Here is a 26,467-nt window from a genome sequence, read left to right as displayed (position 1 = left end):
TTTAATCAGAAGAGACGCGGAATTTCGCCTTTACGAGATTTTATTTTAAACAAAAACTTTGAAACAACCAATCTGATGACGTTACATGCGTATATGGTGCAATTAGCGACTGTAATACACGCAGCGCTATAGCACACTGGCAATGTTTTGGTCAGAGTGTCATGGCAGCGAGCCACGCCCCCATGGCTTCAAAACGCAGTACGGCTGGGATACGTAGCGCCATCTCCCCTTATTCTTACCTCCATGGTTTACAAAAGCGACGCCATTTTGGTGTCACACCCAGTATCGAAGACCGCAGGAGCTGCTATCGACTTTCGTGATTTGGTGTTGCCTGCACGCTCTGGACTGCACAGTCTGCTTCGTTTATAACAGGAGGTACTGTTCCCATTTCAGACATTACACTCTCTAGCACTGAGGCTTAGATCATTACTCACCATAATAAAAGCAGTTACGAAAGTAATTCCTTTATCTAATCCTGGAAGAAAGAGATACAACATAAGTGGAATGAACACGGTAAGGATAACACGGAAGAAATATAACGAAACCTTTGCGAATTTCCTGAAAATCCCTTTGCAAAAAGCGTATGGTGATGTGGGACTACAATCTATTGTTCTACTTTTTCTTTTGTGTTCTCTTTTCATTTAATGTGATTTCGTGATCTACTGCCCGAAGTCCTTATTTACTTTTCTGTGATCCAGGTGTCGAGATTTTTTTTTTTTTTTCGTTGCCTAACACTTTACTGGAAGACAGAAAAATAGACGCAGTCAACTTGCCTCGAGAGTGTTCTGGACTTGCTTGGTATGGTGCGCATTCCAGTACATGTCTCCTTGTGTATTGGGGACAGGAGGCTGGTGTAGTGAAAGATATTGCCAAAGACTGGACGTGTAGATCAGCTGGTAGAAACTTCTGTTCCTTACATTTAATGTACATTTTATTTCCAAGCAGAATGTAAACACTGGAGGTAAACAGTTACTTCGAGTGTTTGCGAGAACATCTGCTGCCAGTTTATGTTATCTTTGATTCCATGTTTCAGTTAGGAGCTTTTCATTTAGAAGACGATTTTTTTTTTTTTTTTTTTTTTTTTTTTTTTTACAACGGAAAAACGTTTAAGACGAAGTGCTTCAATAACGACTATTATTTTTGTACAGCGTCCAGTGAACATTTTATTTTTCCATTTGCGAACCAAGAAACGTCCCAGGCTTTAAACTCTTATGAAGAACTGTCATTTGGACCATCTGCCGCCCATTGTGTTTGTCCTAAGTTCTGTTACTTTCCTTTGAGAAGAACAGTACGTCAAGATATTCGTACATAAAATTGCCTTACGGAGAAATTCTTGCTACAGACCATGATGGTTTCTGTTCTCAAAACGAAAGACTCTGAGGGGAGAAGGGGGTCCCTAAAAGAAATAAAAAACATTTAAAAAATCATAAATCGTAATATAGCCAAAGATGACAATGAAAGTTTTGTGTAAATGAAGAAGTGTGAGAATCAGTTGTAAATACAACACAAATCTAGTGTCTAACTGGAAAAGATGACAAATATGAAGATGGTATCTGTTCTTTCAGACATGTCCGAAAGAACAGATATCATTTTCATATAGTTAAGGCTAACTGGCCATTGACTTTCTTCTTCTGTGCGGATGCACACGCGTTGCCCGAACTCTTACGGGACTCGGTAAGGTTGTCTGCCGCGAGTAATGAGTGTAATGGGCAGGGGCACTACGAATGTAGTGTGTGGACATTAAGTTGTGAATGTGGGTCTCACGGGGAGCGTCCAAGGGATAAGTGCCTGCAGTCGCACTATCCTCTGTGCCCTCGGTGGCTCAGATGGATAGAGCGTCTGCCATGTAAGCACGAGATCCCGGGTTCGAGTTCCGGTCGGGACACACATTACCAGCTGTCCCCGTTGATGTATGTCAACGCCTGTCGACAGCTTAGGGTCTTGATTCAATTATCATTTCATTCACAGATGACAAAGGAAGTACTGCATTTGATCATCTTGGGTGCGTCTTTCGAAATAGGAAAAGTGTTGCTAGCGGCTATACTGACGGCTCTGTTTCTACCACGCGCCTACACAACACTTGCAATGTGCCTACGTCAACTTGAAATCCCATACAGAAGCGGAAAACTTTATAATAATGAAATAAAGACAAATATTCGCATACAATGGCCTAACAAATCTTTAAATACTTATACAGCAGTGGTTCCCAACATCGGGATAATTTCTCTTTGACGGGTAAAATGAACTTTTCTGAAGAGTAAAATCAAAAGGGTCCGATTGTGTTCAGGTCACGAAATTAAACTATTTTTAAAAGATAATTACTATCAGCACTTTTGATAAGACTGTAGTACCGACTACACAAGTCACCAATAATTTTATATAATACAGTGGCGCAATGTGGTGGAGGCTACAGATTGTTAAACTAATATATGAACAACATCATTCTCATACAGGCCACCCACTACACACATACTATGTACTTTGTACCATCCGTCGATGACAATAAAACTGAGGCATATATGCTTGTACAGAACATGAAAATGTCATCTCCGAGTTATAGGTAGTTGCCGCAGTGGATCAGAAATTGCTTCATCTTTCATTTCGTAACAGATAAATGAAGTAACTGATAGCACAACACAACAGTAACTACACATAGTAACTACACTATGTGATCAAAAGTATCCGGACACCTGGCTGAAAATGACATACAAGTTCGTGGCGCCCTCCATCGGCAATGCTGAAATTCAGTATGGTGTTGGCCTACCTTTAGCCTTGATGACATCTTCCATTCTCTCATGCATACTTTTAGTCAGGTGCTGGAAGGTTTCTTGGGGAATGGCAGCCCATTCTTCACGGAGTGCTGCACTGAGGAGAGGTATCGATGCCGGTCGCTGAGGCCTGGCACGAAGTCGGCGTTCCAAAACATCCCAAAGGTGTTCTATAGGATTCAGGTCAGGACTCTCTGCACGCCAGTCCATTACGGGGGTGTTACTGTCGTGTAACCACCCCGCCACGGGCCGTGCATTATGACCAGATGCTCGTTCGCATTGAAAGATGCAATCGCCGTCCCCGAATAGCTGATCAACAGTGAGAAGCAAGAAGGTGTTCAAAACATCAATGTAGGCCTGTGCTGTGATAGTGCCGCGCAAAACAACAAGGGGTGCAAGTCCCTTCCATAAAAAAACACGACCAAGCCATAACACCACCACCTCCGAATTTTACTGTTGGCACTACACACACTGGCAGATGACGTTCACCAGGCATTCGCCATACTCACGCCCTGCCATCGGATCGCCACACTGTGTACCGTGATTCATCACTCCACACAACGTTTCTCCACTCTTCAATCGTCCGTTGTTTACGCTCCTTACACTAAGCGAGGCGTCGTTTGGTATTTACCGCCATGATTTGTGGCTTATGAGCAGCCGCTCGACCATAAAATGCAATTTTTCTCACCTCCTACCTAACTGTCATAGTACTTGCAGTGGATCCTGATGCAGTTTGGAATTCCTGTGTGATGGTCTGGATAGATGTCTGTCTATTACAAATTACGACCCTCTTCAACTGTCGGTGGCCTCTGTCAGTCAACAGACGAGGTCGGCCTGTATGCTTTTGTGCTGTACGTGACTGTTTCACCTTTCCACTTCACTATCTTATCGGAAACAGTGGACCTATGGATATTTAGAGTTTGGAAATCTCGCGTACAGACGTATGACACAAGTGACATCTTATCACCTGACCACGTTCAATATCCGAGAGTTCCGCGGAGCACCCCATTCTGCTCTCTCACGATGTCTGATGACTACTGAGGTCGCTGATATGGAGTACCTGGCAGTAGGCGGCAGCACAATGCACCTTATATGAAAAACGTATGTTTTTGTGTGTGTCCGGATACTTTTTATCAAATAGTGTATGTAACGGCTATTAAATTTCTGTGGGGATCACACAGTATTTTTGTTATTAGTGTTACTGTTACTGTTGTTATTACCGGTGGCAATGATTAGGCACGAAGCATTGGCGGCCTGAAGTTTTCAAATTTCTGTCACTTCAGGAGTAAGGACTCCAGCAGTCAAGTGATTTAGAAACAGCATGTGCAGTGTACACATTTTAACCTGGTTAATTTTACTTACAAGGGAACCTCCCCATCGCACCCCCCTCAGATTTAGTTATAAGTTGGCACAGGGATAGGCCTTGAAAAACTGAACACAGATTAATCGAGAAAACCGGAAGAAGTTGTGTGGAAATATGAAAAAAAAACAAGCAAAATATACAAACTGAGTAGTCCATGCGCAACATAGGCAACATCAAGGATAGCATGAGCTCAGGAGCGTCGTAGTCCCGTCGTTAGCGTGAGCAGCTGCGGAATGAGAGGTCCTTGGTTCAAGTCTTCCCTGGAATGAAAATTTTACATTCTTTATTTTCGCAAAGTTATGATCTGTCCGTTCGTTCATTGACGTCTCTGTTCACTGTAATAAGTTTAGTGTTTTGCGACCGCACCGCAAAACCGTGCGATTAGTAGACGAAAGGACGTGCCTCTCCAATGGGAACCGAAAACATTTGATCGCAAGGTCATAGGTCAATCGATTCCTCCACAGGAAAACACGTCTGATATATTCTATACGACACTGGTGACGGCATGTGCGTCACATGACAGGAATATGTTGTCGACTCACCTAACTTGTACACTTGGCGAATGGGTAAAAAGATTCTTCTACCTTGCCCGATTTGGGTTTTCTTGTGGATGTGATAATCACTCCCAAAAAACTGATGATAACATAAGAGTTTGTGAGATAAACTGCAACAAATGAATGCAACAGTTTCACAGTCGCACAGTTTTCCTGTGCTCTGTTAAAACATTTTCAAATTTTTCCGTGTGTAGACCGTCAAATCCTGCATATGTCCAAGCAAATCTGAACATGTCCTGGAATTTTGGAGAGCGAAGTTGATTATGTGCAAGTGCCCGAACTTTGATAATTGTCTGAAAATAAAAAATTAAACTTTTCACTCCACGGAAGACTTGAACCAAGGACCTCTCGTACTGCAGCTGCTCACGCTAACCACGAGACTACGGCGCCCGTGAGCTCACGTTATCATTGATGTTGCCTATCTTGCACATAGACTACTCAGTTTGTATATTTTGCTAATTTTTTTCATAGTTCCACACATCTTCTTCCTGTTTTCTCGATTGATCTGTGTTTAGTTTTTCAAGGCCTATCCATTGTGACAACTTATACCTAAATCTGAGGGGGGTGCGATGGGGAGGTTCCCTTGTTAGGATGCAGCGTCGGGACAAAGCAGGTGTCATTAGCGAGAGGAATGCTGCGGAGGAAGCACGTTTTGTAACAAGTGTCTACCCTTCAGTGCGGATAGTTAGCTTTATTTTCTCAGAAGATGTTGTAGGTAGCACTTGCGATGCACTGACAATACATCATTCTGTAAAGAAAAGAAGTTGCTAGAGGTAGGGAACGTCGTCTCATTGACTCATTATTTCATGGTTTAATAAAGCACGAATACAAACTAAATGTGATTTATCTTTCATTATTTTAAAAATAAAAATGTTAAGAGAAAATGCTTTTTCGTTCTTAAGTTAGGCGCTAATGTTCATGATGGAGGTGCATGGGGGGGGGGGGGGGGGGACTAGTTCATATCTGATTACGCTAAGGGGTAATGGTAGTTTGGGAACCACTGTTATAGAGGTATCACTGAAGAGAACACTTCGTAATATATAGAGAAAGGATAGGTATAACATTCACAGCCAGTCACATAACACATTCTTTTCTACCCAGACGTAGTGATTAAGAGGCGTTTACATGTGGAAATATGTATATCGTCTTCTCTCCAGCAACCTCTCTCCACTGGATCTGCCGTTAATACCATTTACATCGTCCTTCTTCTTATGACTGTCCTCTACATTGATTTTCTCCGCTCTATCTGCAACTTCTTTTAAGTTTTCCGCCATTCCCTTTACTTTCTAGACCTGAAATCAAAAATCAATAGCTATTAATATTTGAGACAATACCTGTCAGACCTCATTTTGGAGCTGAAGCAACTACAAAGCTCTGTACGAACGGTTAATCCAGTTTCGTCGTACGTCACACTATTCCCGTTCCAACAACTTTATTTGGCGAAACGGAAGTGCTTTTAAAACTGCTTATTCTAAGCCATAAATCATGGTCATGGCATGTTGGAAGGCAGGGTTTGTCGATATTGGGCCACAGACGTTTTTCTTTTATGTACTCTGGCCACGCTGAATAGGTACTGGAGATTTCTACACCTTTTTTTCGGCAAGCAATGCCTTTATATGTAAGTGAGTCGCTGTCCTGTGGCCTTCCACTTTGAACACAGATGTGAACAGCGCGTAGCGTTGCGCAGTTGGAGGTGAGCCGCCAGCAGTGGTGGATGTGGGGAGAGAGATGGCAGAGTTTTGAGAGCGAATGATCTAGACGTGTGTCCATCAGAGACAGTACATCTGTAAGACTGGATGTCATGAACTGATATATATATATATATATATATATATATATATATATATAATGACTTTTGAACACTATTAAGGTAAATACATTGTTTGTTCTCTATCAAAACCTTTCATTTGCTAACTATGCCCATCAGTAGTTAGTGCCTTCAGTATTTAGAATCTTTTATTTAGCTGGAAATATTGGCGCTCGCTGTATTGCAGTAGTTCGAGTAACGAAGATTTTTGTTGGGTAAGTGATTCATGAAAGGTATAGGTTATTGTTAGTCAGAGCCATTCTTTTGTAGGGTTTATTGAAAGTAAGATTGCGTTGCGCTAAAAATATTGTGTGTCAGTATAAGCACAGTCATTTATAATTTATCTAAGGGGACGTTTCAAAAGACGTGTGAGTAAGTGTGATACGTGAAAATAAGAGGTCATAGATGAGTAACATTGTCTAAAAAGTTGACTACGTCCGAAAAGGCAAGGACGGGGCTGGCTCAGAGGGGGGATTTAGAAGAGGGTCGCAGGGGGGAGTACTAATTTTACAGTTTTCTAAAAATACACTTATGTTGCTGAATATATACGTTACTCGACTGAATGCTCGCTAGCGTCAATTAGATTTTTTTGCATGTAAATCAGCAAGACATCACACTTTCGTGGTTGATCGGCTTATTAGGAAAAATATTGTGGACAGTATAACATTTTCAGTAAGTTTTGGAATTACTCTTAAAAATATATTATGTCCCTCATCCACAACTCCACTTAACGTTTTTAAAAAAATGGCTCTGAGCGCTATGGGACTTAACATCTATGGTCATCAGCCCCCTAGAACTTAGAACTACTTAAACCTAACTAACCTAAGGACAGCACACAACACCCAGTCATCACGAGACAGAGAAAATCCCTGACCCCGCCGGGAATCGAACCTGGGCGCGGGAAGCGAGAACGCTACCGCACGACCACGAGCTGCGGACAACGTTTTTAATAACAACGTAATTTCGAAGTTAATGTACCCGGCGGTAAAGAAAAATAGAAACTTTCTGTTGACTCTGAGGTGAATGTCACTGCTTCTGTTCCACCACAGACTTTCCAACAACTGTCATGGGCTCTCATTGAAGAATGGTAACGAATAGCACAGTGTAATATCCGTGGACATATTATACGGAGCATGCCACGTAGGTTTCAGGCAGTGATAAACGCTCACGGAGGGCATACACATTACTGAAGCTATCAAAATCCAATGAAAAGCGCCCAGGGAGACGGGATGAACGGTTGTTTCCACCTTCTTTTCAACCGCTGTCGGACATTTCAGTTATTCTTATGCAAATGACTCAGGGTGTAACGATGTTTCGCCGTGTACTAAATTTGTGAAAGATAAAGGTATAATCAGGTGACATACGCTACCCTCAATTATTACTCAATGGAGAATGGCACTCGCCCAAAGTCGTGATTCCCAGATTCTTTTGAGCAACGTAAAAAGGCGGGAATTTAAGGAGATGGACCCTGGATAAACTGAAAGAACCAGAGGTTGTACAGAGTTTCAGGGAAAGCATAAGGGAACAGTTGACAGGAATGGGGGAAAGAAATACAGTAGAAGAAGAATGGGTAGCTCTGAGGGATGAAGTAGTGAAGGCAGCAGATGATCAAATAGGTAAAAAGACGAGGGCTAATAGAAATCCTTGGGTAACAGAAGAAATATTGAATTTAATTGATGAAAGGAGAAAATATAAAAATGCAGTAAATGAAGCAGGCAAAAAGGAATACAAACGTCTCAAAAATGAGATCGACAGGAAGTGCAAAATGGCTAAGCAGGGATGGCTAGAGGACAAATGTAAGGATGTAGAGGCTTGTCTCACTAGGGGTAAGATAGATACTGCCTACAGGAAAATTAAAGAGACCTTTGGAGAGAAGAGAACCACTTGTATGAATATCAAGAGCTCAGATGGCAACCCAGTTCTAAGCAAAGAAGGGAAGGCAGAAAGGTGGAAGGAGTATATAGAGGGTTTATACAAGGGCGATGTACTTGAGGACAATATTATGGAAATGGAAGAGGATTTAGATGAAGATGAAATGGGAGATAAGATACTGCGTGAAGAGTTTGACAGAGCACTGAAAGACCTGAGTCGAAACAAGGCCCCAGGAGTAGACAACATTCCATTAGAACTACTGATGGCCTTGGGAGAGCCAGTCATGACAAAACTCTACCATCTGGTGAGCAAGCTGTATGAGACAGGCGAAATACCCACAGACTTCAAAAAGAATATAATAATTCCAATCCCAAAGAAAGCAGGTGTTGACAGATGTGAAAATTACCGAACTATCAGTTTAATAAGTCACAGCTGCAAAATACTAACGCGAATTCTTTACAGACGAATGGAAAAACTGGTAGAAGCGGACCTCGGGGAAGATCAGTTTGGATTCCGTAGAAATGTTGGAACACGTGAGGCAATACTAACCTTACGACTTATCTTAGAAGAAAGATTAAGAAAAGGCAAACCTACGTCTCTAGCATTTGTAGACTTAGAGAAAGCTTTTGACAACGTTAACTGGAATACTCTCTTTCAAATTCTGAAGGTGGCAGGGGTAAAATACAGAGAGCGAAAGGCTATTTGCAATTTGTACAGAAACCAGAAGGCAGTTATAAGAGTCGAGGGGCATGAAATGGAAGCAGTGGTTGGGAAAGGAGTGAGACAGGGTTGTAGCCTCTCCCCGATGTTATTCAATCTGTATATTGAGCAAGCAGTAAAGGAAACAAAAGAAAAATTCGGAGTAGGTATTAAAATCCATGGAGAAGAAATAAAAACTTTGAGGTTCGCCGATGACATTGTAATTCTGTCAGAGACAGCAAAGGACTTGGAAGAGCAGTTGAACGGAATGGACAGTGTCTTGAAAGGAGGATATAAGATGAACATCAACAAAAGCAAAACGAGGATAATGGAATGTAGTCAAATTAAATCGGGTGATGCTGAGGGGATTAGATTAGGAAATGAGACACTTAAAGTAGTAAAGGAGTTTTGCTATTTGGGGAGTAAAATAACTGAACTGATGACGGTCGAAGTAGAGAGGATATAAAATGTAGACTGGCAATGGCAAGGAAATCGTTTCTGAAGAAGAGAAATTTGTTAACATCGAGTATAGATTTAAGTGTCAGGAAGTCGTTTCTGAAAGTATTTGTATGGAGTGTATCCATGTATGGAAGTGAAACATGGACGATAACCAGTTTGGACAGGAAGAGAATAGAAGCTTTCGAAATGTGGTGCTACAGAAGAATGCTGAAGATAAGGTGGGTAGATCACGTAACTAATGCGGAGGTATTGAATAGGATTGGGGAGAAGAGAAGTTTGTGGCACAACTTGACTAGAAGAAGGGATCGGTTGGTAGGACATGTTTTGAGGCATCAAGGGATCACAAATTTAGCATTGGAGGGCAGCGTGGAGGGTAAAAATCGTAGAGGGAGACCAAGAGATGAATACACTAAGCAGATTCAGAAGGATGTAGGTTGCAGTAGGTACTGGGTGATGAAGAAGCTTGCACAGGATAGAGTAGCATGGAGAGCTGCATCAAACCAGTCTCAGGACTGAAGACCACAACAACAAAAAGGACGAAATCCAATACGGCGTCTCTCAAGTTCAGAATGATCACGAAAGTGGACAGACAGGCCCTGCCATGTTCGACACAGTGTATGACGTCGTGGCCAATGATAAAACACAGGACTAAGCGGACGTCAGAGTGACGTCAGCATTGTAGTGTTAACTGTCGGCCAACACCAAGGAGGTTACATACTCCCTTCTACTCAGCAATGGTAGCGCCGTCTCCCCTTATTTTAACCCACTTGGCCGACACAAACTCTTGCTTTGTCAAAGATTTCGTCCAACTTCTTTGACCCAACTACTTCACTGGAGCTATTACACGATTGTAAAATTTTTCGTCAGTGCTTTTTGGGAATGGAAACCGAACAGTTAACAACGCATATGTTCGTGGCGAGTGCACTGCTTGAAAAGAAACAGAACTGTAAACAATAGCGGGTGAAACCGCGGATAGCGAGAGTAGGAGCACGAAGTGTTCGCCAGAATTAGCTATATCAGCTACAGCGCGAGGACATAAAGAACAATGAACATTATTTGAGAATAGGCGAACAGACATTTCAGTCTGCCCTCGTGAAAGTGGTCTCTCATACTTTCATACACGACATTCATTTACGAAATGCCATTTCTTGATTTCATTCATCATAATCGACACTTTTGAAAACCTGCAACTGTATCAGTCACGATTTAAATAATGAAACACTCCACTAGATACTCATTCTTTCATGCTTAATATGACGCATTTCGGGAGTTCATTCCAATTATGATAAAGAAATATTAACATAGGTATTCATTGTCATATTTGTATCTGTGTTGTTCGTTCTCTCTTGCTCTTTCGTTACGTCATTATGGTCAACTGCAGTCGGACAGATTTCCGAAACACCACAAAAAATACCTGTGTAAATATTTGTACTTGATCATGAGAATTAATTCTCGGAAAGAAGTGTGTAAATCGTCACAAAATGCGTAACTGATGCAGTGTTTCATTTTTAAATCATGAATGCTATTTCTGGTAATGATGGTCTCATGACAAATTTAATGCTTTTAGCGACAGGCAAGAGATATTCCAACTTTCCATACATTAATCGAATCCCACAATGTACCATTTTACTTATCACTCCAGAAACCAATATACACTGAAGCGCCAAAGAACTGGTCTAGGCATACGTATTCAAATACAGAGATTCTTAAACAGACAGAATACGGCGATGCGGTCGGCAACGCCTATATAAGACAGAATAGTTTTGCCGCAGTTGTTAGATCGGTTACTGCTGCTACGATGGCCGGTTATCAAGATTTAAGTCAGTCTGAAAGTGGTGTTATAGTCTCCGAGGTAGCGATGAACTGGGGATTTTTCCCGTACGACCATTTCACGAATGTACTGTTAATGTCAAGAATCCGCTAAAACATCAAATGTCCGACATCGCTGCGGCTGGAAAAATATCCTGCAAGGACGGGACCCATGACGACTGAAGAGAATCATCCAAGGTGACAGAAGTGCAACCCTTCCGCAAATTGCCGGCCGCGGTGGCCGAGCGGTTCTAGGCGCTTCAGTCCGGAACCGCGCGACTGCTACGGTCGCAGGTTCGAATCCTGCTTCGGGCATGGAAGTGTGTGATGTCCTTAAGTTAGTTAGCTTTAAGTAGTTGTACGTTCTAGGGGACTGATGACCTCAGATGTTCAGTCCCATAGTGCTCAGAGTCATTTGAACCTTCCGCAAATTGCTGCAGATTTCAATGCTGGGCCATCAACAAGCGTCAGCGTGCGAACCATTCAACGAAACATCATCGATATGGGCTTTCGGAGCCGGAGGCTCACTTGTGTACCCTTCACGACTGAACGACACAGAGCTTTACACCTCGCCTGGACCCGTCAACACCGACATAGGACTCTTGATGACTGGAAACATGTTGTCTGGTCGGACGAGTGTAGTTTCAAATTGTATCGAGCAGATGGACGTGTACGATTATGGAGACAATGTTACGAATTCATGGACCCTGCATATGACCAGGACTATTCAAGTAGGTGGAGGCACTGTAATGGTGTGGGGCGTGTGCATTTGGAGTGATATGGGACCCCTGATACGTCTAGATACACCGCTAACTGGTGAAACGTACGTAATCACCCTGTCTGATTACCTGCATCCATTCATGTTCATTGAGCATTCTGACGAACTTGGGCAATTCCAGCAGGACAATTCGACACCCCACACGTCCAGAATTGCTACTGAGTGACTCCAGAAACACTCTTCTGAGTATAAACACTTCTGCTGGCCACCAACCTCACCTGACATTAACATAATTGAGCATAGCTGGAATGCCTTGCAACGTTCTGTTCAGAAGAGATCTCCACCCCCTCGCACTCTTACGCATTTATGGACAGCCCTGCAGAATTCATGGTGTCATTTCCCTCCAGCACTGCTTCAGGCATTAGTCGCCGCGCGGTTTGAGGCGCCATGTCACGGATTGCGCGGCCCCTCCCGCCGGAGGTTCGAGTCCTCTCTTGGGCAGGGACGTGTGTGTGTGTTGCTCTTAGCATAAGTTAGCTTAAGTAGTGTGTAAGTCTAGGGACAGATGACCTCAGCAGTTCGGTTCATTAGGAATTCACAAATATTCGAACATTTTTTTTAACATTAGTCGAGTCCATGGCACGTCGTGTAGTGGGGGCCCTACACGGTATTAGGCAGGTGTATCAGTTTCTTTGGCTGTTGTGTACATAAGCTTAACATCATCCACAGTGCAGCAAAGCAATCGCTTATTACGGGTTTTGTAGTCAGCGTGCTTCGTGGAATGAAGAATTTTGTATTAGAGTGGTCGTAGCCACGCACCAAATACACTTCGGCATTTTATAGCTTAAATGCACAAAACCAAGCGAAGTGACATCGGAACAATGGTCTCACTCTAACTTTTATCAAAGATCGTTGTAAAACTTCCCTATTACACTGCCAATGATTTGATAAAAGGGTTTTGACACTAAGATATACGTAGATAGAGGTAAAAAAAAAGAGAAGTTGTCATGACGTCACAAACTTGAAGCCGACCCAAGTGAAGGTCCGCCATGTTAGCTACCCCAAAATATTCGCTTCTGGTGGTTTGATTCCATGTAGTGGTGAAGTGTTTTGATAAAAAATGCCGGCTTGCGTCGCTTACGGGTGTACTAATTGTCCTGATTGTAGTGTAAAGTTTAAACAAATCATATTTCATTCGTAAGTGGACTTATTTAAGCGCTATTTTCTTGTATATACTTGAAATTCTGGTGCACTGTATGGTTTTGTTTCTGTGATTTGACTTTAGATTTCCTATCAGCCCAACGCGAAGAGCTCTCTGCAGGTGAGCAATACACTTGGTTTTCATTATTTGGTTATCCCCAAGTAACTGAAAAGTCCTGGCAAGAAATATCCTGGAAATGGGGACTAATGTTTTAAAATGCAACAATTTAATATAAAACTGATGTAACTACATGTAGTTAATTAAATTTTCAGTAAAATGTGTGGAACACCTGTTACAGTGATTAAATTATAAGTACTTAAATGATTACATATTTGTTAAAGCAATGTTCCCTATCTAAGTCCAAGCTTTGATCATTACATTAATCATTGTGTCGTCGTGTTACCCTGTAAATTGCTGTTATTTGCCACACTGAATGTCGCTTGGTAGGTACAATTTAAAAACAAAGCAGATGTGTAAATTACAATGGGCCTGACAATCTTAAATTCAGTTCTTTTCCTTCGTAATTTAACGTATTCTTCATTTCGTTGACATGACAGCTGGTTTGTTTACATCATCCCTGCATACACCTATGGGACACCAAAGGAAATAAGGTAAGTTTCTTGCAAACGTGCACATTTAAAATTTGTATTTGACTTGAAAATGCAACGAATACAAATCGGTGCCTCTAAACTATCAATCATTGCTTTTGGAGTTCTCACTTTATCAATTATCGACACAAACACAATGAAAGTGAATAGAAATGGATTACAAAAGCACGCTTTTCATAGCACATACGTCTCTTCTCGGTTATTCTAAGTGTATAAACAAAAAGGCCAGAAGCGTCATTTTTTCGTGTCGTATTACTGTATCGAATACGCATTTAACACCAGAAAAACGTTTGAAGTTGCGTTTCTTATGCTGTGTTGTCCTAACATTTACTATATAAAACAAATATTACGTGCACACGACAGAAATAACGAACAAGAAGCAATTGTAAATACTCGTTTGCTGGTGTTTTGGGGCATCCAAGATGGCGGCAGGCCCTACCCACGGGCTTCAAAACAACGTACAGCGTAAGTCTGTAGCGCCATCTCCCCTTATTCTACCTCCATGCATACATATCTCTGTGGGCTTCGACACGTATTTATCGTTGGCCTGACGTCACACTGCCGCGCGCTTAGGCCTGTATGTATCGTGGGTAGGGTGACCAGACGTCATGATTAATCCGGACATGTCCTCCTTTTTAGCTCTTTGTCCGGGGTCTGGGCGGATTTTTACAGTGTCCGACTTTTTCGCAAAGTTGAGCGTAATGCAGTTAAATTTACAATTCGTCCCGTTCTATTGCTCTTTTCTTAAATACTTTAACTATTGGCACAGTACGAAGGCGGTGTTAGTATGTGGCACCAGGATCGTCGATGTCATCGTTGATCGACCTATAAGCGAATGCAAATATCGATTATTTAAAATTTTCGTTTCGTATCTTTGCTTCGTATTGGCTTGGCTTCCTGTAGTACACGTATGATTTATGAGTGTAATTTTTAACCGTGTGAGTTACGTAAAATATTTGGCTATGCATAAACGAAAGTGTACGTTTTCTGATGTCCTTTCCTGCAAATATCCGGCTTTCAAGAAAGGAAGAAATGAATTTGAAGCGGAATGTAAGATAGTATGTGGAGCTGGAACGTACGTCTCAGTGGCCAATAAAGGTAATAAATAACTCGACAGATTAACTGTCATGGTTTTATTTCATTGTTTCATAGTCATTCAGTTTATTTGTATTCGGAAGGTTAAAGTACAGTTTACATGTCGTCAGCTGCTTCTTGAATTGTAAATATTGGTAGCGGTGCGTCGAATGAAGGGAGGTGAATGGTCTTACGTTTATCGCTTTGTAAGCAATTCCGTGTTGTTGACATAACAAAACAATTGACGCTACACTGTCACCTAAATCAATGTTTTTAATTTTTTTATATTTCTCAGTTTACGACCACCTGACCATACGTAACAACTGAAACGTCCCCTTACAAAAATTGTACATGACTGTGCTAAAAACTGACACACAATATTTTTAGCGCAACGCAATCTGACTTTCAATAATCCCTACAAAAGAATGGCCCTGACTAACATTAACCTATACCTTTCATGAATCACTAACCTCACAAAAATCTTCGTTACTCGAACTACTGCAATTCAGCGAGCGCCAATACTGCCAACTAAATAAAAGATTCTAACTAGTGAAGGCTCTTAACTACTGATGGCCAAAGTTAGCAAATGAAAGATTTTGATAGAGAACAAACAGTGTATTTACCTTAATAGTGTTCAAAAGTCATTATATATATATATATATATATATATATATATATATATATATATATTTAGGTGAAACAATCTCAGAGACTGGTCTAGAAAAAATTGGAAATGAAATTCGTTGTCAAAAGATGGAGACAGCTTTTAGACTTACAAAAGACATCTACAACAAAAAATGTCTCTCGAGGTACTCTAAATTGAGACATTACAACACGGTCATAAAACCAGAGTGCCTTTATGGGGCTGAAACGCTAATTTTAAACAGAAAAAAGGACATTCAAGAAATCCAAAAAAGAGAAAGAAAAGTAATCAGAAAAATTCTAGGTCCAAAATATACTGAAGAAGGAACATACAGGCTAAGAGCAAATAGTGAAATTCAACAATACACCAGCATATATTCGGATATGAAAAAACGCAGATTAAAATTTTATGGGCATATTAAAAGAATGGATGCTACCAGACTAACTAAACAAGTAGTGCAATTCTACGAAAATCGAAGTAAAGCTAAATTTGAGACAATAAAATGGATTGCTGCTATAAAAGAGGACATGAAAGAGGCAGATATAAAACAAGATGAAATTCAAGACAGAAAATTATTTGGGCAAAAAATGCATGACTGGGTAGTTGGTCAAGCTGAAAAACCAAAGAAAACTGGAACCACATGGTCTGATGAAAGGAAAAGAGCTCATTCCGAGAGAATGAAAACAATTTGGGCAGAGAGAAAGTCTAAAAGAAAATAACTGAATGCCCCGTGATTGTACTTCGCGTGGTCCAGTAGGGCCCAAACGTGAATAATAATAATATATATATATCAGTTCATGATATCCAGTCTTACAAATTTACTGTCTCTGTCCAGATCATCCGCTCTCAAAACTCCACCATCTCACTCCCCACATCCACCACTGCTGGCGGCTCACCTCCAACTGCGCAACGCTACCAGTGTTGCCAACTCTAAAAAACCCGAGTCGCTAGATTCAATATCAAAAGTCGCTAAAACAGATTTTACTAGGGGTGTACTGAAAATTTCGTGCTGTGAATGGTGCAATAAGCCAGGGGGGGGGGGGGGGGGGGTAATAAAATATTAATAAAAATTGTCTCATACGTAATCGCTATATTGTCTTAAGTAAATGACGCATCGCTTGCAACAACATACATATAAAATACGTTTAATTAAACATGTTATCATAATTGACGCAACACATAAATTGTTGTTTCAATCACAGTAGTCAAATATACTAGAAATATATAACTATATTTGTAACAAAAGAAAGTAAAAATTCAAATTAGGTTACAAAATATGTACATGCCGGTATGTGAGCTATTCATCGTTGTCACTCAGAAGATCGAATAACTCTTCTCTTTCATGCTCTGACAGAACTGTAGTCGATGTAGAGGGTTGAACGTCGCTCAAAAGATGATGTTGCAGTTCGACTGGTTTTGGCGCAAAAGAGTAACTTTTGTTCGTTCCAATAAGCTCCAATACGTCTGACGGTATGTCAAAAGATGCACAATCTTTATTTTGTTTCTTCAGCTGGTCTCTCAATATGATCAAAGCATTAATTGTCTTTAACGATAATCTGTTACGTTGTTTAGTTTTTATAATGTTCATAAAACTGAATATTCTTTCCACTTCTGCATTTGAATGCGGTAGGCATAGAACAGTCATTGCTAGCTGTGAAATCAAAGACAAAGGATTCTCCCCTGCGGCATTTTCATACTGCAAAATCTCACTCCAGAATCGAACAGTGTTAGTAGTCCAGAATGAGATTTTCGCTCTGCAGCGGAGTGTGCGCTGATATGAAACTTCCTGGCAGATTAAAACTGTGTGCCCGACCGAGACTCGAACTCGGGACCTTTGCCTTTCGTGGGCAAGTGCTCTACCAACTGAGCTACCCAAGCACGACTCACGCCCCGTACTCACAGCTTTACTTCTGCCAGTACCTCGTCTCCTACCTTCCAAACTTTACAGAAGCTCTCCTGCGAAACTTGCAGAACTGGCAGAAGTAAAGCTGTGAGTACCGGGCGTGAGTCCTGCTTCGGTAGCTCAGTTGGTAGAGCACTTGCCCGCGAAAGGCAAAGGTCCCGAGTTCGAGTCTCGGTCGGGCACACAGTTTTAATCTGCCAGGAAGTTTCGGTGTTAGTAGTGTTATTCCAAATAATGAAGTTGATATTATGCCATTCTTGCAGCATACCGTCTATGAAATTGCCACTAAAACCCAATTCTTTGGCTACATCCGCTACAGCATTATTTTTATTCACTTTTAGTGTTTCTTTAACATTCAGCATCGACATTTTTTTCAGGATCGTAACGTTACTTGGCAGTCTTTGTTGAATTTCTTTTATGAGTTTCAGACTAAACTGAATGCATCTCTTCTTCAAATAAATTTTATTTTCTTCAGACAAACTTGACTCAGACAATTTCTGTTCAAACATAAAGCCAAGGGTCGGTACATTCGCTTGGAACTGGTGTTGTCAACAAATCAACAGTTGGAAACACTATGTTTTGTCCGAGTGACTGCATGAGAAATACAAGTGTATCTAGTAATTTAGTGAGGTTATTGTCTTCTCCTTCAAAAGCTTTTATTGCTATTTGTATGTCTTTTAAAGCATGTTTAAGTTAAAACATGTAAGGATGATTTGAGTCGTCACAATACATCTTGTACAAAAGATCAGCAGTGTAACAATTGTCTTGAACCATGGAAAGTGAAAAATGTAACTTTAGTTCTTCCCACTGCTCCAGAATTCTTCGTATTGCTAGTTCAATTGAAAGACAACGTGTTGCATAGACCTTCAAAATTTTTAGTGGCTGTTTTCCAAAATTTATTGTCTCATAAACCTTTTTCTTTTGGGTGAAATGGAGAACCGATTGTAGGTTTCCCGTACAAGAAACTCTATGTTTCTAGGTATGATATTCACTGGGGCGTGCGAAACTGCAAGCTGAAGAGAGTGACAAATGTAACGGATCAATACCAAATGCTTCAAACCATATTCTCTCTTGAGTTGTTCGAAAAGCCCATTGTTTATTCCAACCATTGCAGATGCATTATCTGTGCCAATTCCTACCATATTAGCGATTGGAAGTTTGAGATCTTTCAAAGAATTCACAAGAACAGCAGCCAGATTTCTTGCATCTGCAGTTTCTACTACAGAGAGTTTGAGAAATGCTGATCTAATGGTTTGGTTGTTTAGACTATAGTACCGTATAACGACACCTAGTATTTTAGATATTGATACATCTGTGGATTCATCTAATAGTACACTGTATTTTTGGTTACCTATACCTTCAACCAATGATTGTGTAAAATATGGAGCCAAAACTTCAGTTATAATATTAGTGCACTTTGTTCGATGTAATTGCATGTTTTTAGCGCCCTCATCACCGGAAAACAGCTTCTTACGCAGTATTCCTTAATGATCTACAACTAAAATAGAACAATGTTCAGCAATAAATTAAGAAAGGGCGCTGTCCGCTCTGCTTGCTATTCTAACTGTAGTTTTCGTAACAATTTTCACAGGTAAGGTGGTTTGTGTTCTTTTTAAATCAATTTTTTGTTTATGCTTAATAGTTTTCGAATGCTTTCTAATATCACACAATTTAGCATAAAACTATGTTGCACATACTTGACATCTTGCCTTGGATAAGTGTCCAACGACTTGTTTCAGCCACCCACTGAATTCAGGTTCTGCTTCCCACACATCCTGATATTTTTGAGCGTACTGCTTCTTCTTCTGCGGTAAATCCATTACGTAAGCCACCGCAACATAAGTTTCACCAATTTATAATCACGAAAATACATTAAAACTCAGGCGAACAAGAGGTCATGAAACAATCTACTCACTCGGTAACTCGATATCAGTCCTATTGTTCATTGTTTAAAACGTAATACTGTCTGAGATACCCCCACCGAATTGTTCTTGCGTTACCTCAGTGCATGTGGTAATAATTTGACTGCGAGTTAACATTTCGAAAAATTAGAGGTTGCTGGACAGAAATGTATTTTATTATACTTAATATTACGAAAGATTTTTGTCAATTCGAAAAATAAAGGGAGTTCAAAAGTTGAAGAATTATAGATCGATACGCTATCGACGATAACAGGCTAGTGGGTAGTGAATAATGAATTGTACTTTAGTCAAGGTTACTCTGTAGGCAATTCCCACATTCAGGTTTACTAAATGCTGAACAATGCTACATGATCTGCTAAGAACTTAATTTAACTTAATAAATCTAGAACAAAGATAGTGTAGTACCCATTCTATAGATAAAAATCTTAGTTTTGTTAATGCAAATACTGGCCCAAAATAGTTTTGATTTGTACTTCCAACGTCGTCAGTACTCCAAAAGTCGCCAGATAAGTCGCTAAATAATTTTTGCCGCTAAAAAGTTTTTTTTTTGTCGCTAAGACGAAGGCAAAAGCCGCCATTTCTAGCGACAAAGTCGCTAAATTGGCAACACTGAACGCTACGCGCTGTTAACAGCCAACTGCCCAACACTGCAATAGCCAACAACAATGCAAACCAGGCACAGACTGCACACAACACAGCCAGTCATTTTCATACAGAGCACTGCGTGGTGTTACCAACATAAAAACCTAAACAGCCTACTTACACAATTAACTACTAGTTTTATCCTGCCTCGGGCTTGGATGTGTGTGTTGTCCTTAGGTTAGTTAGGTTTAAGTAGTTCTACGTTCTAGGGGATTGATGACCCCAGATGTTAAGTCCCATAGTGCTCAGAGCCATTTGAACCATTTTTTTAACTATTAGTTTTACCGGGAATTCCCGGAGTCACGTGACTTGTCCAGAGCTGACGGGTGGTGTCCTCATCTGCAGTTGACCCGTTTGATGTGTCCTCTTTTTTCTTCCTTTGTCCTCCTTTTTGAAGCAGTTTGTCCTCCTTTTTAAACAATTGCATCTGGTGACCATAATCGTAGGCCACGGATGATGTAAAATTACGTCACGTTTGCGTCGTTCGTGGTCAGCTGAGTGTTACCGGAATTTGTGGTGTCGTGTGAACGGCAGGCGAAGGCGCCACTCGCTCTGTGGCGTCTCTTTAGTCGCGTGTGGAAACCCGGCGACGATACGCAATAGTGGCCGCCAGACCAGAGCGGCCTAAGGCCGTCGGCACACGGACCGTGCTGTCGAACGTTCAGGACCGATGCGACTTGTGCATACGGTACGTGGGCCCCGACGTGGTATATACGATCGCAACGCACTCCAGCTGCAGTTGAGGGATGTTTCTAGTTCGTAAACCACACTGTTTACTCAACAGGCGCGCGTAAAATTCCCACGTTAGCTCCATTAAAACGCACATATCCTCCATCGTCCACGCAAAGGAAAGTACCATGTCCAATCTGTTGTGGATTGGCCAGAGCGCCAACCCACAATGAGAGGAAGCCGAAAGTCACGCGTTTAAGCTCACGTAGGATGGCGTGAGGTCTGGAACAGGACAAGTAATGAAGACTAGCAAATAAAGTACGTAGCTTCTGGAATACTTAACTTTAATCCATAATTGATGAACATCGATCTGACGGTACATGCGTCACAAGATAAATAGTAAATGATAATGGCGCCTTGCTAGGTCGCCGGCCGCGGTGGTCTCGCGGTTCTAGGCGCGCAGTCCGGAACCGCGCGACTGCTACGGTCCCAGGTTCGAATCCTGCCTCGGGCATGGATGTGTGTGATGCCCTCAGGTTAGTTAGGTTTAAGTAGTTCTAAGTTCTAGGGGACTGATGACCACAGCTGTTAAGTCCCATAGTGCTCAGAGCCATTTGAACCTTGCTAGGTCGTAGCAAATGACGTAGCTGAAGGCTATGCTAACTATCGTCTCGGCAATTCAGAGCGTAATTTGTCAGTGAACCATCGCTAGCAAAGTCGGCTGTACAACTGGGGCGAGTGCTAGGAAGTCGCTCTAGACCTGCCGTGTGGCGGCGCTCGGTCTGCAATCACTGACAGTGGCGACACGCGGGTCCGACGTATACTACCGGACCGCGGCCTATTTAAAGGCTACCACCTAGCAAGTGTGGTGTCTGGCGGTGACACCACACAACCAATAAGGACACAGGCTTATAAAAGTTCCATTACAAATAGTGCATTACAAATTTGGAATACTTCTCCGCATAAGATAAACATTATTTCATCATTTCCGCATTTTAGTACAACCCGAAGGTCAGTATTACTTGATCACTGTTCCTACCCAGTAGCAGAAACTTTGCAACATGTGAATTACGAAGCGTAAAAGAAAAAGGAGCAAAATATCTTTATGCAAGTAGTGCAAGCTGTCCTGTAATTAAGCCAATCGAACCTTATATTTACATAACATCAAATATTATAGGATATACTTATATTAAACTAATAATAAAGTATAAGAACTAAATAAAAATGCGAATAGGAAAAAAAACTTGGGAATGTTACGACGCGAACGACCGCCTTAACCACTACTCGTTTACGGACAGAGACGCTACTCATTACGCTAAACCAACAATAAGCAGATGCATCTTAAAAATATTGTTTTGCCCCTTTGTAAAGATGTTAATCGTAGATAATTATGTTGTTAATTGAAATTTAATTATAACAAATTGTAGGAAGAACAATGCGTTTTGGGTGGATCTTCAGTGTGTCGCTGCTTTCAAATAGCCTACTCTTATAATACGCTCGTTACAATAATTCTTTTACCACGAATATGATGTTTCTCATTAATTAATTGGAACGAATCACACAACTAACAACGGGTTTTCCAGTGATTCTCAATTTGCTGGTGCTCAGAAACGGCATATATACGTATAGGCTTGAAATGAATGCCAATATGGCGCCTCACAACTCTGTACTGAAGGGAGACGGCGTGCGTGTGACGTAGGTGGCGTTGTGCCATCTCATTGGTCGACGCTCAGACGCACGCTCAGAATATCTGACATGCCAGGTATTGCTCTGCACGTTCGGAAAGACTCCCTAGCGTGCTATTCCACGCTATGACGTCAGAAACTCGGCACGCTCAACGTTCGGATGCACGGTCCGTGTGGCGACGGCTTTAGTCGCGTGTGGAAACCCGACGACGATACGCATTAGTGGCCGCCAGACCAGAGCGGCGTAAGAGCAAGTTGCTGTCCCTGTTGAGGATGTCTGGAGCCTGAATCGTGTATTTGGAGGGAGGGGGAGGACCGGCGCTCTGTCGTGGAGAGGGGGAGGGTAATCCGGTGCGAGGAGAGGCTGGAGTCGTTAGGCGGCTTGTTGGCGCTGACAAATCGCCAGCGCCACAAAGGCGCTGATTGCGGCGCCGCCGCAGCCTTATCGTTAGGCCAGGGGTTGTCCTCATCAAGGACGCCAGGGGGCATCCGGGCGGCTAGCGGGCTACACAAAAACCAGAACGGCGGCTGGAGGAGGCGCCAACCCGAGTACTACCTCAAAAAAGCATCCCAGCCACGGTATACAGGGTGTGTCGAAAAGAATCATCCGATTTTTAAAAAAATCCCAACTACTGTGTTATTTGAGATATGTGCTTGAACAACGTATGGCTGGATTGAGCGAACTCTCGAGTTTTACACGCTCCCGCTAGGTAGCAGCAGTGTGCGCCCACTTCAGTTCTATAATCCGTTCATTGAGCCGTAGTAAAAATTGCTGTTTTGAAAAGCGCGCCGCGGCGTGTAGTGTGAAGCAGTCTCCCTCCGTTTCTGGCGGTGGCGCCGCTGTGGCAATCGCAGCTTTGGTGTCTCCCTCTGGTGTTAAAGGGGAAAGATTGCCTGTTCACGTGCATTTAAGGGGCGCTATGAGCTCGCCAGCCAGTCGTCCTCGCTCCTGCCCTTCAACGGTCCCAATGCCTTCTCCAGAATCAGCTTGACCTTTCTGCCACATGGTGTAACCAGTGGTTCCTGAAAATCAATCCTTCCAAGACCCAGGCAATCATTGTAGGTCGTACCACTCGCTCCTTCCGGCTCCTGGATTTCTCCCTTACCGTCTGCGCCCGTCCTGTCCGTCTCTCCCCCACCCTTACCTACCTTGGCCTCAACATTCATCGTCGCCTCACTTGGATCCCTCATCTCCGCTCCATCCAATCCAGAGCCCACAACCACCTCCAACTCCTCAAACTCCTCTCTGGCCGATGGGAATTGCACCCCTCTACCGTCCTCCACACCTACAAATCCTTAATCCGTCCCATCCTCTGTTATGCCAGTGCTGCCTGAATATCGCCCCCCCCCCACCCAAATTCTTTAAGTCCCTCCAGATCCTCGAATGTCATGCACTCCACCTCGCCTTCCGTATATGCTTCCCGTCCCCCACGCGGATCCTTTATGACACCTCATTCCTTTCCCCCATCTGCTCCTATTCCTCAAACATATCCGCATACTCTACACCTCCCGCCGCCTTGATCCCTCTCACCCCCTGGTTGCTCCTCTCCTCTCCCATCCCCGCCCCCTGCCACTCCTTCACTGTTGTATCTCCCCTACCCTCCACCTCTACACCCTTCATCTCCTTTCCCCAGGTGACTTCCATCAACTCCCCCTCCCGGATGATGCCCTCTCTCCCTCCATTTATCCCTCCTATCAAATCTGATCCTCACCCCCTCCTTTCCTCCGTCCTTTTCCCGGGCTCCCTCTCCCCCCCTTCAATCCTCTTTTTTCCCCACCTACCCTCTCTCTGCCCCCCTTCTCCCCTCGAGTCCTTTTGCATTTCCCTCCTCTGCCTTTTCCCATTCCCTCTCGCATCTGCTCTGCCCCTACCCCCCCCCCCCCTTATGAGTCCACTCCCTCCTTTGGTTCCCCCCCCTTTCGTTTTCCCCCCGCATCTGTCCAGGTCCCCCCCTCCCATCTGCCCTTGGCTATGGTGTGTCATCTTTGTGCTGACATTTTAGTGCAGTGTTTACAGTGAGTGTTCAGTGTTGCGAATGGACATCATACTGTCGCTGGGTGTGATTTTTATCTGTCTTGCAAACAGAAACCAGACTGTCGCCATGTTTTTTAATTGTCTGTCTGCTTCCTGTGTATTTTATTAGCTTTGCCAACCCTTTGCTTTATATTTTAACTTTCCACAAAAATGGCTTCAAACGGCTCTGAGCACTATGGGACTTAACATCTGTCGTCATCAGTCCCCTAGAACTTAGAACTACTTAAACCTAACTAACCTAAGGACATCACATACATCCATGCCCGAGGCAGGATTCGAACCTGCGACCGTAGCGGTCAAGCGGTTCCAAACTGAAGCGCTTAGAACCGCACGGCCACACCGGCCGGCAACTTTCCACAATTTTCCGCCGTTTTCCATTTAAGTCACCGTTTTATCGCCGGCTTTTATTGTTTCTTCTTATGTTTTAACAAAGTCTGTAGGCTGCAGAATAGGGTAATAAGCTAATAAGCTGCTGCCAGCCCGCCCCCTTCGGGGGGAATCGAAATTAAAAAAAAAAAAAAAAAAAAAAAAAAAACTCGGTAGCCAAGGAGTCTGTCAGTCTGAGTCGCCGAGTATGGTTAGTTGGTCAGCCAAGTTAGTCTGGGTCTGTCTCTCTCGTCCGCATTGGTGAGGCAGTTAGTGTCTGTCTGTCGTCCGGAGTGCTAGTATGTGTTAGGCCGCCAGTCTGCACGAGTTTGCTCAGGCAATGGGCATTGACGATTGGATCGATCGGTTGGTCCGTCGCCCACTGAGACACAAGATGACTTGTCCGTCTTGAGCGTCGGCGCATGTGAGGTCGCCACGTGAGTCCAGTGGGCCGCGCCGTATAGCGAGGGGTAGTGGCTTCGCGGCCGACACGAGAGCAACAGGAGTCAACCCACGACATCAGTCTGGCCGGTGTGAGCTGCGACGCCGTGAGACGGGAGATCGGCGCGCCTTCCTGCGTCCGTTGAAGCGGCTGGCAGCGGACGGTTCGGGAAAGCGTTTTGGGGGTGCTGCGCCAGGTGTTCGCCAGAAATCGCAGTTATTAGAAGTGATTACTCATATGTTGTTTCGTTTACTTGTTAAATTCTACTTGTTTTGTTGGTCAGTCTCTCGTCCCCAGCTTGCTCGTCTGTCTCCCGTCCGCATTTGTTAGACAGTTAGTGTCTGTCTGTCTGTCTGCCATACGGTAATAGCTGCCTCTGTCATGTTTGTCGGATTCGGTGTTAATGCTTTTATAGAATTAAGATAAAGGCCGAATTCATGAAATACGTTTTTATCTTACCTATCATCTTGCGAGGCGGTATATGTGTAATGTAGAGCGTGTTGTACACTTTATGTAAGTCTGAATTCCGTGGGTTTTATTTAAATAGTCATTTTCATAAAGTTGCCACACTTTCACCGTAAGAGCCCTTTTAAAAACAAATTGCACTTTTGGTGGAAAATAATTTCTTAGTGTGAGTGTTTGTACCATTTCCAGCCCTCTTACGGGATGCATAGTTAATGTGGTTGTGTGAGTTGTTAAAATTTTTGGTTTAAAGTAATCTGGTGTGTTGCAGATTTGCACCAGTGTAGTTTTTCAGAGGTCGTCGTGAGCGGTCGTGACTACGGCCGTGTGGGCGCTAATGACCGTAGCAGTTTTGCGCCCTAAAAACAAAAAAAAAAAACAAAAAAAAAGAAAAACTACGGCCGTGTTGAAAGGGAGCGGAAGCTTCTCAGCCCGAAGGCTCCTACTGTAACAAAAAAATTTTTTTTATTCTGCCTCTGAATAATTGTAACTTGATATTTCGAGGGTGCTTTCCTGCTTATAAATTTTAAATCTGTTTTTGAAAAGGCTTTTATGAATTTGTTTCCATCAGTTATTCCTTGGCAACTACTTCCACGCTCACATAGTGTGTTAATGTTCTTGATGAATCGCTAGTAAATAAAGTAAATTCTTTAAGAAAAAAATTTTGGAAGTTTAAATTCACGGTTCATTCATCATAAGAATAAACCTGGTGTAAACAATCACAAACGCGATCATTGGTCAGAAGCCGTAGCCCACGTACGCTGGT

The 26,467-nt window shown here is 42.6% G+C and overlaps 1 protein-coding gene and 1 non-coding gene across 4 annotated transcripts in view; one reads left to right on the top strand and one right to left on the bottom strand.

Annotated features, from left to right (window-relative positions):
* Positions 1 to 26,467, bottom strand: part of LOC124717019 (interference hedgehog-like) — a 597,210-nt gene that overhangs the window by 280,290 nt on the left and 290,453 nt on the right. The gene's annotated exons all lie outside the window — the stretch shown is intronic.
* Positions 17,587 to 17,661, top strand: Trnas-cga. Its single transcript has one exon. It is a non-coding gene; the product is annotated as a tRNA-Ser (tRNA).

Source organism: Schistocerca piceifrons, chromosome 9, assembly GCF_021461385.2.
Source record: "Schistocerca piceifrons isolate TAMUIC-IGC-003096 chromosome 9, iqSchPice1.1, whole genome shotgun sequence".
Classification (NCBI taxonomy): Eukaryota; Metazoa; Arthropoda; class Insecta; order Orthoptera; family Acrididae; genus Schistocerca; species Schistocerca piceifrons.
This window is presented reverse-complemented; position numbering and strand designations above follow the sequence as displayed.